The sequence below is a fragment of the Balaenoptera borealis genome, assembly GCF_965194805.1.
Source record: "Balaenoptera borealis genome assembly, chromosome: X".
In the NCBI taxonomy this organism is placed as follows: Eukaryota; Metazoa; Chordata; class Mammalia; order Artiodactyla; family Balaenopteridae; genus Balaenoptera; species Balaenoptera borealis.
In genome coordinates, this window is record NC_138881.1 from 35,653,346 (window position 1) to 35,669,727 (window position 16,382).

At 46.1% G+C, this 16,382-nt stretch overlaps 1 long non-coding RNA gene across 1 annotated transcript; it reads left to right on the forward strand.

Moving 5' to 3' along the window:
* The first annotated feature begins 11,474 nt into the window (after positions 1–11,474).
* LOC309621217 lies at positions 11,475–15,473 on the forward strand. The gene is made up of 2 exons (XR_014239831.1): positions 11,475–14,155; positions 14,467–15,473. It is a non-coding gene; the product is annotated as an uncharacterized lncRNA (long non-coding RNA).
* Positions 15,474–16,382: the final 909 nt, after the last annotated feature.

Below are 16,382 nucleotides of genomic sequence, written 5' to 3' on the forward strand. Positions count from 1 at the left end.
TGTACGAATCCCAGCTTCAGGTTCATTTGGTATGTTGAGTGCATGCCCAGGGAGAAGATGCCGCTGAAAGCCTTGCCCACGTGCTCCGTGCGGCGACAGCCCTCCCTCCCCACCGGTGACACCCCACCAGATGAACGCCACTCACACTGACCCCTCGAGAGTAGGACAACGTCTGCCTAAGCGGAGGGGCCTCCTGCTCTACGCAGAGGGAACATAAAGGACCTGAGGAGCCTTCACAGCCATTCAGTGATTCTCGGCATGTCACTTTTACAGACACCTCAGCTTCCAGAGCTTTTATCCTCAGGTGCTTCTCAGAAGACGCAGGACGGCATCCCCACCCCACTTCAAACACCGTCTGTTTCGAGATCCTCAGAGGGCCTAACGCCGCCTGCCAATTTCTCAGCTACGGAATCATCCGCGCGGAGCGTCGCTCTCTGTCTCTTTTCCATCAGTGGCGGAGACACGGTTTCCCCAACCTGCTTCTCCTCCAGCCAGGCCCCACCTTACAGATTGCCCTGTCAAGCTGCAGGGAACACGTTTCTAGGACTGGAAAATGAAAGTACTTATTGCCCTGACAATTAGATATTATGTTCAACTGCAGTAACACAGGCCTGAAAACTGGTGGCTTCAAAAAGAGAGGGATTTCTTTTTCTCTCCTGTAATATCAGTCCAGAGATGGGCCATCCAGGGCTGGTACGGCTACTCCATACAGCCACCAAGGACCCAGCCCTTTTCTTTTTCATTCTGAGGGGGTTACCATCACCCCATGCTCTTAAGATGGCCACTGGACCTCCAGCCATCACATCAGAATTTCAGGCAGGGTAAAGAGAAAGGGCAGAAGGGGGTTCCCAAGCTGATTCGGCCTCCCTTCTAAAGAGCTTTCCAGAAATCCCACCCAAGAACTCCAGCTTAACATTTCATTGACCGGTAGCTACAATCGAGCCTGGCAAATCTATGTTTTTAGCTGGGTACATTGCCATCATCCATAAAATCGGAGCTCTATGAATGTTATGGGCTTATTGTGTCTTCCTACAATTCATATGTTAAAGTCCTAACTCCCAGTGCTTCAGAGTATGACTGTATTTGGAGATAGGGTCTTTAAAGAAGTGATTAAGTTAAATGGGGTCATTAGAGCTGGCCCTAATCCAATCTGACTGGTGTCCTTAGAAGAAGACGCCATTAGGACACAGACAACATACAGAAGGAAGACCACGTGAAGACACAGAGAGAAGGTGACCATCTACAAGCCATGGAGAGAGATCTCAAAATGAAACCAGCCCTGCCAAGGTGCCGCCATCTTGACCTTGGACTTGGCAAACTGTAAGAAAATAAATTGCTGCTTGTTTAAGCCACCTGGTCTGTGGCACTTTGCTATGGCAGCCTGAGTAGACTAAGACAAGAAGTAAGGAAAAGAGAAGAATGGTCGGGGGTAGGCAATACCTGGCACATTTGGGAAATCCGTGTCTTTATTACCTGAGCTTCTTAAGATCCTTTTTAAGGTGGTTTTCATCAGGTGGCATCCAGAGGGCCTGCACCGTCCCCACCCTTCCCTAACCAGCTCTCCACCAACCTCCATTTCTCTCTTGTCTTTGCATGACTCTCCTCCCTGGAAATGCTTATATAAAACTGTGGCCTCTCTGGAACAATTTGCGAAGTCCCGAAATAGCCCTCCCTCCCTTCCACTGGCCATAAATAGCCTGAAAGTCTAAAGTCAGTGCTTCGTTCCTTTGGTTAATCTATTATTTCCTATGAAAGTGCAAATTAAATGGCAAATCATGTAGCTCTGGTCAGCCCAGAGCAGGTTGTGATGGGGAGAGCACAGGGCAGGGCCAGAGAGGCTGGCTGGGAAGTGGGCACCAAAGAGCCAGAGGCCAGAACGAGAGCACAGGAGGCCCAGGTGGGGTGCTACCAGGAGAGGGGTCCCGGAACACTGCTGGGCTCACCCTTCTTTGCTAAAAGGGGAAAGGCGCTGGGATCGGGGTCAAGTATTTTCCCAGGGAAGATCCGACACCTCCACCGCATCTCAACCTCTGATGAAACAACATTCAGAGGCCACCTTCCCGCACATTCACTCACCCGCTCTCCCTCCCTCGCCCGTCAAGCTTCTCCACAGGAAGTGAAAAGGCAGCCGAATTGGGATGTTCTGCACGACACTGGTTCCCTCACAGGGGACGCCACAGACACGGGACATTTGTCTTGGTCTTTGCTGTGTCCGACAGTTCTGTCTTCTTTCTTCCATTGGTTCACTGTATTGGTCTGATGGAGAACACCTCGAATGATTCATTCAGAAAGTGTTAAACTTCCCAAGTCCTTCTGTATCCGAAAACATCCTTCATATGCTCCCACACTTGAATACTTAACTTGTCTCAGCACTCTACCCGCCCTTTGAAACTCAGCTGTGTACTGCTGGGGCTGGGAGATAGCAAACGACGTTTCCCAGCTGCCTTTCTCGTAGGTTCTGCCAATAGGAGGCATTGGCAGGAGGTGAGAAGGCAGGAGAAAGGGAGAAACTTGACGTTCCTGCCTCCAAAGAGATGCAGCCCCTGGTCCCTCTTTCCCTGGTTGGACCCTGGCTGATGTTAAGTATGGAATTCAAATCTCAAAATAATCTTCCCTCAGAACTTTGAAGAAAATGCAACATTGTCTTCTAGCTTTCCAGCTGAGGTGTTTCACGCTAGGTTACTATTTTTTATCTTTCTGGAAAATGTGGATTTCTTTTGTAATTACCCCCGGAGTTCAAAATCGCCATGCCTTTAGGCACAGGTCTTTTATAAATCTTCCTGTCAGGCACTTGGTCTGCTCTCTAAATTTAAAGATTGAAGTTTTTCTCCAGCTCAGGGAAGCTGTTTATTCTAGTATTACTTTGATAATTTCCTCTCCCTCAAGCTCTCTGTTCTTTGCTTCTGAAAATTCCTATTAGATCGATATGTGAATTTCAGGTCTTGATCCATGTCTCTTAATTTTTCTCTGATACTTTTTTTTTTTTAATCTCCTTGTCTTTTTGTACTCGTTGAGAGAATCTTTCAGCCTAGGCATCGGTTCAGTCTCTGCCCATGGCCGATCAGCTACTGCATCCAATGAGCTTCTGATATTAGCAGTTTTTTTTCATTCCCAGAACTCTGATATATTCTTTTGACAGCAATCAGCTCTTTATTTATGGATAGCACTTTTACTTAATTGAAATCTCTCTCCATATCCTGGGAGAATTCTGTGGGGATTAGTTCTCTTGTTTGTTTAGTTTGGTGCCTCTCTTTCACAGTGTTGGTTTTCCTCGAGTACGTTTGATAATTCTGTACTGTCTGTTCCTATTATAGACGAAGCTCTAGGCTTACCTGCGGTGGAGGCTGGTGGGCATTTTCTAAGCTCCAGTGAAAAATGCCCGCTCTCAAGACAGTGAAAGCCAGTTCTGGTTATGGAAGCCTGGACTCTCAGGATTGTTTCGGTGACGAAGGACTTGGATCAAGCCACCTTTCCTTGCTGACATTTGTTAGCATGTTCTCCGAGCGTAGGGACTGCCTTCCCTACTGTCCACCAACTGGGGCCATGCGTGCCCTTTTCTCCAGCCACTGGGGGAGGGGCTGGTTTCCTGGGTGACAACCCCCATATTGGAGAATTGTTCTCACGGCTTTAGCCCGGAGGCAAACAGCCTTTAACTCACAGCCTCACCAATAGTCCCACAGTTCATCCTCCCTCCTCCAGCCCTTGCTGCCTCTGATCTCGGGATTCTTCCAGAGTTTTCCAGAAAATTCACCTTTGAGAGGGAGAGCTTTCTTTCTCCTGTGTAGAATTCTGGGATCTTCAGCACCACTGTGAGGATCCTACCTCCTTTACATCTTCCCCAAATTTCTGAGCAACTGATAACACCTTTCCCAGCTTCCCAGCTAAGCTCTTGGTTTCATGTAACATTTCAGTATGAAAAACTTCATGTATGTACAAAAGTAGATAAAACGTATAGTGAACATTACGCTAAGTGAAATAAGCCAGTTACAAACAGACAAATACTGTAAGATTCCACTTATGTGAGGTGCCTAGTAATCAAAATCATAGAGTCAGAAAGTGGAAAGAAGGTGGTTGCCAGGGGCTGGTTGGAGGGGAGAATGGGACGGGAGGCAGGGGGTGCAAGGGTTGGTGTTTAATGGGAATAGAGTTGCAAGATGAAAAGTTTTCAAGTTTGGCAAGATGAAAAAAGTTCTGGAGATTGGTTGCACAAAAATGTGAGTGTACTTACCACTGCTGAACCGGACACTTAAAAATGGTTAAGATGGTAAATTTTATGTTTTGTGTATCTTACTACAATTAAATATTGTTAATATTGTAAGGAATCCCCCATGGACCCATCACCCAGCTTTAATGACTACAAAATTGGTGCATCTGTAGTCACACTTCCCCTCAGGACCCCCCCAACATATTTTTTTTTTTTTTTTTTTACTTTTTGACCATTTTGATGGAGTTTGAAGAGGGAAGACAAATGATAAATCGGCAATCTTGAAACGCAAGCTCGTTTCTTCATAAATGCTGGAGTAGGGAATTCCCTGGTGGTCCAGTGGTTAGGACTCCGTGCTTCCACTGCGGGCGCCAAGGGTTCAATCCTTGTTCAGAGAGCACCCACCTGCCGCATGAGGCGGCCAGAAAAAAAAATTTTGTTTGGAGGAGTTATTGAAGCTGGGTCATGGATTCATGATGGACGTTCGTTACCGTCTTCTCTCTACTCTTGACTATGTTTGAAAATTTCCATAATTAAAAGTTTTTGAAGAAAGTAAAACTCAGTGTTTGAAGAATAAATGCTACTGAATGAAGTATTTTCTCCAAGCTGTTTCTGCAGCTGTCTTCTAGCCCAGTGATTCTCAGACAGCCGGGCAGGGAGAGTGGCGCCTTGCTTTCCCCTGTTTGAAAGAGTCTTTGACAATCACGGTGTGGCCTGAGACAATTTATGGAGCGGAGTGCTTTGTCAGGTGAAGACAGCGGAAGCTGGGATGCGGGGGTGAAGGGCTGGGACCAACACTCCAGCCTTCAGTGGCTGCCGTCAGCCCAGAGCCACACTCCTTACTTGATAGAAAACTCAGTGTCTACTTACAGGATGTACGCATATATATATATATATATATATTTCATTTAAAAATTAAAAATCATAATCACACAGGAGAAGCACATGAATAGGGCAAAACTGGCCATGGATTGATGGTTATTGAGGCTGGGTGAGCGGTACATGGGGGCTCACTGTTCTGTTTAATCTACTTCCAGGTATATTTGAAATTCTCCATGATAAAATACCTTTTTTAAAATCACCTTATTTTTAAAATACATATCTTCCGGCATGGGGTGGGGGAGGGTTGTGATTATTGTTTTTAATGAAAGATAGGGGAAAAAACTCCAAATTCAATGACCTGTACTTCTTTCTAGTCCAGTAAGTGTAGATTTCCTAGCCATGCACACTTCTCCACTTAAAAACTCCTCAAGGCTCTCCTCATTTCTTCTCTCACCTCCCTCCTCAACTGCCCTCCACATCCCCATGAAACAGACCTCTATATTCAGGGACAATTGTTTTCACAAAGAGAAAGCTGTCCAGAGCTTCCATTAGCCACTATGCATTTTTATTGATTTATATCTGCCTTGTTCCAAGGATGTATTTAAGGTTTGCAAAGATGCATACACTAGAACAGCATAAAATAAATTACAAGTAAATAAGAGACAAATAAGAACAAAGGAGATAAAGGGGAAACAAGGATAGGAAAGTAAGATGGAGCCAAGAGTGAGGAGACTATACAAAAATACTGGAAGCAGAACACAAGTTTGAGGCTGAGTTCCCTAGCAACCCATGTGAAAAAGGAAGCCGGGTCACACTGTGATTTACAGAGCTGGTGATGTAAAAACAAAGCCAACAATCAGGAGAAGCACAAGTATTCTTAACATGCAGATCAAGGAGGAGGCAAGTTTCCACCGTGGATTATCATAAATATAATATCATGAACAATATTCTCATGTTACACACAGCAACAGAACACAAGGCTTTCTACCCACACGCGCACTGCTATACGGCAATGAGGGCGAGCAAGGTACACCTCTACACACCATAGAGACTTTCTCAGCTTCTTTCGAAATAGGCTGATGGAGAACTTCTAGATGCCGTTCAAGGAAAATCACTCTGTGGGGACCAAAAGCGGTCTCCGCACTGGGGTGGCTTCCCATGGGACAGACTTCAGAATACCCAAAGCAAAGATTTGTAGCCTAGAAGCCATGCACCAGGATTCAAGGGGTTCAGGATTCCTTGGCACTATCAGCAAAAGTGCATGCATGTGTGCATTTTTTCCACGGAATGGGTCCATAGCTTTCATTAGATTCACAAAGGTGTCTGTGAATCCAAAGAAAGTGAAGAACACCCCCAAAAAGAGGCAGCACAGGTTTCAAAACTTCTGTCAAGGGTGTGGAAAAAAGGTTACCCTCCTACACTGTTGGTGGGAATGTAAATTGGTGCAGCCACTATGGAGAACAGCATGGAGGTTCTTTAAAAAACTAAAAATAGAGCTACCATATGATCCAGCTGTCGACTGAAAAAAAATGCACAACATGAGAATTGTGAGTTAAGTCTTATTGGGGGCAAAATGAGGGCTATAGTCTTGGAGACGGCATTTCAGAGAGCTCTGAGGAACTGCTCCAGAGAGGCAGGCGGAAGGTCAGTGTTATATGTGACTTTAGTGAAGGGGGACGTGGAGTGAAGCACACATGTTGGCAGAGGCTGGCCGCTAGTCACGAGGAGCAGACGTCACCATGAATGATTCCAGTGCTTTTCTAGATACAAAGAGATGCAAGAATTGGGCTCATAAAGTCTTCTCCTGAAAATATCTAACTATCTGAAGGCCTGTTCTGCCAGTTTTTCCCAGAGCACAGAGGGCCTCATTCCTGATCTCCACCCTGAAATCCTTTCAGGGGGTGTTGAAGGTCAGCAGCTGCAGTGGCTCATGATTTAATCCTTGTAGAGTAGATGGCATGTGCCAATTTGTAGTTGGCACAGCAATCCCACTCCTGGGCATATATCTGGACAAAACTATAATTCGAAAAGATACATGCACCCCAGTGTTCACTGCAGCACTATTTACAATAGCTGAGACATAGAAGCAACATAAGTGTCCATCGACAGGCAAATGAATAAAGAAGATGTGGTACACATATACAATGGAATATTACTCAGCCATGAAAAAGAACAAAATAATGCCATTTGCAGCAACACGGATGGACCTAGAGATTATCATACTAAGTGAAGTAAGTCAGGCAGAGAAAGACAAATATATGATATCCCTCATATGTGGAATCTAAAATATGATACAAATGAACTTACAAAACAAAAACAGACTCACAGACATAGAAAACAAACTTACAGTTATCAAAGGGGAAAGGGGGGCATAAATTAGGAGTCTGGGATTAGCAGATACAAACTAGTATATATAAAATAAACAACAAGGTCCTATTGTATAGCACAGGGAACTATATTCAACATCTTGTAATAACCTATATGGGAAAAGAATATATATACATATGTATATATGTATAATGGAATCACTTTGCTGTACACCAGAAACATCATTATAAAACCACTATACTTCAATCTAAAAAAAACTTCTCCATCGACACTACTTCTCCCGGGCTCCTGGCGTGTAACTTCTCGGGTTGCTGGTGAGGGGTGGAAGTGTAGCTTTAACATTGAATGGAACTGGGGATAGAAGGGATCCTCCTGTGAAACTGAGCTGATCAGAACAATTTGCAACTAGAAGACCCCCCACTCCCACCCCTGCTCAGAGACTTGCTCGGGGATCCCTCAGGGACAGGGTAACTTTGAGATGACAGAGTGACCAAGGTGCCACCATGGTTCCAGGCCATCAAGCAGGGCTACAATAATCTCTACCAGGAGAATTTTTTTCTAATTTAAGACAATTATAACTAAACACCCACCTAAATCATTAAAAAAAGAAAGTCATTCATCTTTGATAGTGTGACTTCCTAATGAATCCTCCAAGCTTAACTAGTGCCAAATGTGCTCCAAGGTGACCCAGGTGATGAGCGCCGGGGGTTACAAACCAAGCACCAGGTACAAGCTGGGAAATCGTTGCCGCAGACAATGGCTTCTGATACATGACAATTAAACTAGAGTTCTTCCTGCCAATAATTAGATAGAAGTTTTTATGAAAATCATTGCTGGAGGTCATTAGTCATAATAACAATAGCTAACATTTAATAATCATTTATTATATGCCAGGCACTCTATGTTCTCATGGGAGCCTCACAACCGTGCTGTAATTGGGGGAAGCAGCCCATCATTCCCATTTTACAGATGGGTGATCCAAGGCTGAAAGAGGTGAAGTAATTTGCAGAAAGTCAAATAGAAGCCAAGATTTGTCTGACTGATCTGCCTTTGCCCTCAGCTGCTATGCTGCCACATTTGTGAATGTGAAAAGTTCAGCTCACCAGCAGTGGTATGGAATGGTTAAGGAATGAGTTTCAAGGTGGGGAGAGAGCGGTGGTAAGGGGAAGAAAGTCCTGCTTATCCCCCTGAAAATAATTGTCATATCCATGAAGAGAACGTTCTCCCTGTTTCAATGATCTATTATTGTGTAACAAACCACCCCACAATGTGGTGACATAAACCAACCATTTATGATTGCAATCAGGTGCTCCCTGGAGGTGGAGTCCTCTGGAGGGTCAACTGGGCTGCACATCCAAGATGGCACACGCACAGGCCTGGCGGTGGATGCTGGCTGTCATCTAGGAGGTCAGCTGTCGACCATAGCGCCTATATGTGGACTTGGGCTGTGAAATTTGAATTTCAATTGTTTTTTTCAATTAATTGTTTAATTTTCCAATTGTTTAATGAATCAGTTTTTAGTATAAGTATATCCCAAATATTGCACAGGATGTGCTTACACTAAAAAAAAAATCATTGTTTATCTGAAATTCAAAATGGAGACGTACTTATACTTAAAAATATATTAGTAATCTCATAATAACCTATAATGGAAAAGAATTTTTAAAAGAATGTATATATTATATATGCGTATATATTCAGTATATATATATATATATTCAGCATAACTGAATCACTTTGCTGTATACCTGAAACTAACGCAACATTGTAAATTTATCTGATGTTCAAATTTAACTGAGAGTCTTGTATTTTTATTTATCTGGCAACCCTACCCAGGAGACCACTCTGCCTCCATTCTCAACTACGTGTCTGGCATGGAGTTGGCTTTAACCCCGTATTAGTTTTCTTTTGCTGCATCACAAATTATTATAAACTTAGCAGCTTAAAACACCAACCATTTATTAGCTCACAGTTTCCACGGGTCAGAAATCCCGGCATAGAGTCATTCAGCCGGATTCTCTGCTTAGAAGCTCACAAGGCTAAAATCAAGGTGTCGGTGGGACTGCGTTCCTTTCTGGAAACTCTGGGAAAGAATCCACTCCAAGCTCTTTCAGGTTGTTGGCCGAACCTAGTTCCTCCTCACATTTTCCACCCAGCCCCCTCCATCTTCAGGCCAGACAGGGTATGTCAAGTTGTTCTCCTGTTTTGAATCTCTAGGATTTTTCCTTCTTCGGCTTCTGCCACCAGCCGGAGAAAGTTCTCTGCTTTTAAAGGATCATGTGATTCGATTAGGCCCATCACCTCCCTTTTTAAAGGTCAACTGGGCCACATAACATAACACAATCATAGGAGTGAAATCTCATTAAATTTACAGCTTGTGAGGAGGCATGGGATCTTAAAGGGCCATTCCTAGAAATTCAATTCACAACATCCCCAGACCTGGGGGTAGGCCCTGAGGGTCTTAGGCCAATGAATGTTTCTGATGTCCAGCTGCAGCCCAGAGCCAGTGAGATGGAAGGAAATGTTTGTCCAGGATTTGGGGAAAGAATCTTTTCTCTTCTACAGGATTGGGTGCTACCTGGGGAGAGGTCTGGAGGTACCACCATCAGAAAACCACCAGGGGTGGGCTGGAAGCCAGCAAGGGCAACCACAGAGATCTAGAGATGGAGCCTGCCCAAGGGAGCAAAGCCAAGAACTGGGGTGGTGGTAAACATCACAGCCCTGAATCTGGCTGCTCTGGAACCCCACTCTCCTTGTTGACTTTTTGCTCATGGGGGCCCAAGAAGTCTGGGTAGCTTTTTCTCATCAATTTCTATTGAAGCCTTCTTCGTTGATGCAGGAGGTGATGTCACTAACCCAGCTGGAGTGTTTCTAGCTGCTGGTAAACTGTGTCAAACAAGCTCCAGATAAGTCCCTCATTTATAAAAAACAGGGCCCTGAACCCATGCTTGGCTACCAGCAATCCAACGGAGGAAAAATTCTCTCTCTCAAAGTAGGGAGAGAATGAAATAACTCTCAGAGAGCAGCAGGTCTCCTGTAGATGCCAGAAACCTGCTCCCCTAACTTTTCCAATTCCTTCAGGGGGCAGTCAGGCTGACCCAAGGGTTATCATGCAGAAGAAAAGCGGTGTGCTTGGCCTGGCTCACTGTCGCTGGTCCTTTCTAGAACTTCCTCTGGTGTGTTACGCTGTGAGAAAGGCTCATATCACTGGTCTTTGCCCTCAAGAAATTTACAATCTATTAAGGAAGATGATTTGTTTGTGTGCTGAAAAGGAGTTGGAAAGGCTTGGAAAGGAGAGATAGGATTTCTACAAGTGAGAAAGGAGTCTGGGGGTATGTGAGAAACTGAGGGCAGAACATTCTAACAGGGCAGGAGGCAGGGGAGGGATGGCAGGGGCAGAATGCAGAGGCAGGGAGATGACAGAGTTCGCAGCAGGGAATACAAGATACAGAGAATGAGGTGCTAACCACATCGTTGGAAGGCTCCTACAAGCCTGATCTGTGTGGCCTGTAGTCCTGCATGAGGGAAGGAACCCAGCCAGTGAAATTAGAGCTTCCCCACAGATGGCGGACCGTCTCCATGGCCCAGGCAGATGAAGTTTCCTCATTCTCCATTTTGTTCTCAAATGTTCACAAGATGGCACCACAAGGAAGTGGAGGATTCCAAGCGACAGAGCCAATGAGGAAGCCGTTTGCTGCTGGCCAGTTTGAAGAATCTTAACCAGAAGGGGCAATCTTCTGGGCTCTTTTTTTTTGGGGGGGGGGGGTGGCTTTTGCTATATTGCACTGGTGAAAAATCTTCCAGTTCGACCGCTGTGAAGTATTGACCCAAAGAAGATAAATTTCAAAAGGAACCTTCCAAAAGGAGCATGAAAGGCACTGGGAAAGAGAAAAAAACGATAATAAAAAAATTAGATCTTAATTTAAGTTGGAACTGTGAGTAGAGGGAAAGGAAGAGGTGGCTGTATTTTGTAATTGAAGACGCAAACCCTTTGTGGCTGGAAACAAGAGTTAACACAAGACAAGAAGGGACGTGGCTGGGGCCTCCTCACTGAGTCCTAATTGGCTTAGGCCAACAGTAGTGTGGGAACGCAAATGGGGGGAGTGCCATATATAAAAAGTTACGGGACAGTTCATCTACCTCAAGTGTCTTACAGCGCACACCTCTTGAATTTTAACGACCAGAGTTACGACTGGGCAATTAACCCCATGTGCAGTAGCCCTCCACCCAAGACAGCTAAAGACAAAAGGCAGAGATGGGGGCCATTCAGTCAACAAGCAGGGCTCCACCCTCCTCCGCCTGGGCAGAAGTGAATGGCTTTTCTTTTCACACCAGGATCTCCAAAAAAGTAAGCACACAAGCAAGGGAATTACCCTATAACCTACTGTCTTAAAAAAAAAAATTTTTTTTCCTTCAAATGTACTGTAATTCGAAATCTTTAGAGGCCAAATGGTAAAAATCCCTTTAAAAATCCGAAAGGCCCAAAGCAGGTTTGAAGCTGTTGGCTACTTAACGATCATAATTAGCTATTCGATGCAAAAATCACTTTTCTATCCAGGCTGGCACAACAGTGGGGAAGGTCGCTTTCTGGAGGGTTTATGCAACATTTTGGAAAAGGGTGACATTTTACCAGTTGTGCTTCACCAGTCCCAGCCTCCCCGCTCTTCTGACCAAGGCAGAAAAAAGAGAGCGGGGACGGCCCACAACTGACAAAGCGCCTAGGAGCGCTTTGCTCTTTTAAAACAGGGGTGATAAGGGTAGGATGGAGTTGAAGGTGGTCTCATTTCAAAAAGAGTGGCTCCCAAGCTGCTGTGAAAGCAGTTCCAGAGATGGAAGGGATAGGACCATGTGTGATCCCAATGCTCTAGAGAAAAAAAAAACAAAAACAGATTTATTAAGTCATGACCCCAACCCCCTCAAGTCATGGACCACATGCTCTGGAGTCTTTATTCAAGGCCCTGCCTGATCTCATCCCTCTTGGTTATATACACTACCGGAGACTGCTATGCGGGGGTGCATTAAATAATTTAGGTGATTGTTCTAATGAAAAGTTCACACTCTATAGGAAAATCAGTAGTGGCTACATCATGTCCTACTTTGGTCCAGGCGTGGGCTGAATCTACTCTCTTGGACTCCCGCCGCCCAGGGTGGGTGTCCAGCCGGCCGGGTTGTACTCTGACTTAGAGGCCAAATACTGAGGACATACAGGCAACCCCTCTAGTAGCAAGTCTTGTCAAACTAAGCTTTTTGAGCGTTAGTCGTACCATCAGGCAGGGCCGGCTCCATGGCTGATCACACAGGGCCCTGGGCTCAGAAGGGTCCTGTGCTGGGGGTTTAATGCTCTGCAGTGGCCATCTTGAAATGCTGAACAATTTTATCTTTGGATTGTTGTTTGGTAAGTGAAGTCTAATAGGATAATAAAGGGGACTTGGAGGCTCAGCTCACGACAGTCTTCCCCCATTCCTTGCCCGTCCACCCAGCAACCACCCAGGCTCTCCATCCCTGGTAGGAGGGCTGAGGTGGGATGGGCTCTCCCAGGACAGTAGGGAGGGGCACGGTGGAGGCCACGCCCACCCCAGGCTGGTAGCACCACCCACATCTGGTACCAAGCACATCTCAGCAGGGAGGCAGCTTAGGGTATTCCTGTGTGAAAAGGAGAATGACTCCCCTGCCGGAAGACCCCATAGGTCTGGCTGAAGAAAGGGGGAACCTGGCAGCTGGTGGGCCAAGGGTGCAGAACGGTGAGGCGGGACCCCCAAGCCCCTGTGACGGTGTACACTTGCCCCAGAAGTATCCCTGTACCCAAAGGGACATGACATGAAGTAACAAATTAAAAACATGAGTGGTTGAAAGAGAGACTGCAGAAGAAAGGGAAAAGTTTCATATGTTAGTACCTTTCATGGCACCTTTTTTCCTGCTTTTTGAATAAGGAACCTTGAATTTTCATTTTGTTCCAGGTCCCCCAAATTATGTAGCTCGTCCTGTCCCCATGTTTTACCCATATTTTGATCCTCAGTGCTGACACAGTTTCTAGATTGCCCCTCACTGATTTCAATCCGTATTGAGCCCTCTGGCCTGGGTCCTGACCCTCCCCGTCTGCAGCCATGCCTGGGTTCTCCAATCAGGGTACCGGCCCAGTGGTGACCTGCTGATGATGAACAAAGTTTCCCCAGGGATGACAGCCCTGATTTGTAGCATGTGCCCATTTCGGTGATGTAAACACTCCCACCACAGGCAATTTCAAGAAGAGAAGCCCACTATCTACTGTGTGTGCAGGTGAGCGCTGCCTGTGCAATGCCACTTGGCCTCTGAATCCTCGAGGCATTAAGCCAGGGCCCCAGGAAGCCCAGGGAGATAATAGAACAAAAGAGCTTTCTCCTAGATGCAAGGTTTTCCATTTGGCTGCACATTGGAATCACCCAGGGAGTTTTAAAAATGCGTAGACCCAGACTCCGCATCCCAGACCAATTACATCTGCATCCCTGGGGGTGGACCAGGCTGCAGTATTTTTAAATCCCCAAGTGATTCCAATGTGAGGCCAAGGTTGTAAACCTCAATGGATCAGTGGTTCTCAAACCTTAGTGTGCATCAGAACCCCCTGGAGTGCTTGTCAAAACAGCCATTCCTGGGCCCTGTGCCTCGACCTTCTGATCCTGAGGCCTGGGGTAGGGCCCAGGAATCGGCATTTCTCACCAGTTCCCAGGCGATGCTGAGGCCGCTCCAGCGACCACACTTTGAGATCCAGCGTTTTCGAAAAACCTACCTGGCGTCAACCACCTGGGGTTCACCCTGATTAAGAAGGTGCAAGGGGGCTTCCCTGGTGGCGCAGTGGCAGAGCATCTGCCTGCCAATGCAGGGGACACCGGTTCGAGCCCTGGTCTGGGAAGATCCCACATGCCGCGGAGCAACTAGGCCCGTGAGCCACAACTACTGAGCCTGCGCGTCTGGAGCCTGTGCTCCGCAACAAGAGAGGCCGCGACAGTGAGAGGCCCGCGCACCGCGATGAAGAGTGGCCCCCACTTGCCGCAACTAGAGAAAGCCCTCACACAGCAACGAAGACCCAACACAGCCGAAAATAAATAAATAAATAAATAAATTTAAAAAAAAAGAAGGTGCAAGGTATAAAGCTGTTACTTAATTGGAAGCCCTGGAGTTGGGGTTTACAGAAAGCCTCCCTCCCGTGAAGAAGCTATTTGTTGAGAGGAAGAGGCTGGAGCCTGCTAGTGAAAGGCGACTGAGCTGTGACATGCCACCTGCTTAATTAAAAATGCATACCCGGAGACAGAGGTCAGGTTGGTCAGCCCTAGTTGGTCACCTTGAGGGATTTGCTGCTGGGTGGGCAGGGAAGCAGAGGAAGAAGCAGAGAGAGGGGGACCTGGGCTGTCTCCCTCTGGAGAGTCCTAACCACTGGACCGCCAGGGAACTCCCCCACCCCACCTTCTAAACCACCATCCCAAGTTCAACCACCATTGATTCATTTTGCCTGGTCTGGAACTTCACGTAAATTGAATCAGAATGTAGGTACTCTTTCATGCCTGGCTTTGTTCAGTCCGAACGTCTGTGAGGGTCAGCTGTGTTGTTACATGTGTCGCTAGCTCTTTCTCCTGCATTGCTAGGTGGTATTCCATTGTATGAATACACAAGCTGGCTGCTCCGGCTTGCTCTAATCCCCTCCAAGGGCATGTCAGGCCCCTGGACCTGGCTTCTCAACTCCCTTTGGGAGTTCTTTCCCGCGTGTCTATCTCGAATTCACCCTCACCTGCTTCTACACGGCAGACCCTTTCTTGGACTAAAATAGGGAGCCATGCTTGGCAAACAAAGGCTAATTATTAATGACAATAATATCAACTTTTTAAAAAAACTTCAGGACTGGAATTCCTGTTGCCTTGTGTCTGGAGAATCACCAGGTGAGACTGGGGAGGCAGGTATGGGGAAACCCCTGGTTCACTAGCAGCTGTCCCACCTAACGCACTATCTAAGCCTCGTTCTTGATAAAATCCATCTTTTTAAAGGTAACTGGAACTCAACAGAAACACACACAAATATTCTGACCCAGGAATTCCACTCCTAGGAATACCCAAGAGAAAGGAGTACACACACCCTCACAAAGTCACGGATACGAACATTTGTGGCAACTTTCTTCATAAGAGCCAAAAAATGGAAACAACCCAAATTGCCATCAACAGGAGAATGGATACATAAATTATAGTGTATTCATACAATGGAATACCACCTAGCAATGAAGGAGAAAGAGCTAGTGACACATGTAACAACAGAGATGAACCTCACAGACACTCAGACTGAAAAAAAGCCAGGCATGAAAGAGTACCTACATTCTGATTCAATTTACGTGAAGTTCCAGACCAGGCAAAATGAATCAATGGTGGTAGAACTCGGGTTGGTGATTTAAAAAGTGGGGTAGGGGGAGTTCCCTGGCGGTCCAGTGGTTAGGACCCGGCACTTTCACTGCCGTGGCCCAGGTTCAGTCCCTGGTCGGGGAGCTAAGATCCTGTAAGCCACGTGGCGCAGCCAAAAGTAAATAAATAAATAAAATAAAATAAAATAATGAGTTTGTGTTGGGACTTCCCTGGTGGTCCAGTGGTTAAGAATCTGCTTTCCAATGCAGGGGACACGGGTTCAACCCCTGATCGGGGAACTAAGATCCCACGTGCCGCAGGGCAACTAAGCCCGAGCGCCACAACTACTGAGCCCAAGCTCTCTGAAGCTCGTGCACCACAACTAGAGAGCCCGCACGCCACAACAAAGAGTCCACGTGTCACAACGAAAGATCCCGCATGCCCGCAACGAACACCCGACACAGCCAAATAAATAAATAAATAAATAAATAAATAAATAATTTTAAAAAGAGGTTTGTGTTAAAAATAAATAAAAGGTGGGGTAGCATTGACTGAGAAGGGGCAAGAGGGAACCTTCTGGAATGCTGGAAATATTCTGTATCTTGATCTGGGTAGTGAGGACACGAATCTAGACATAGGTAAAAATGTATTGAGTTGTACACTTAAGATAA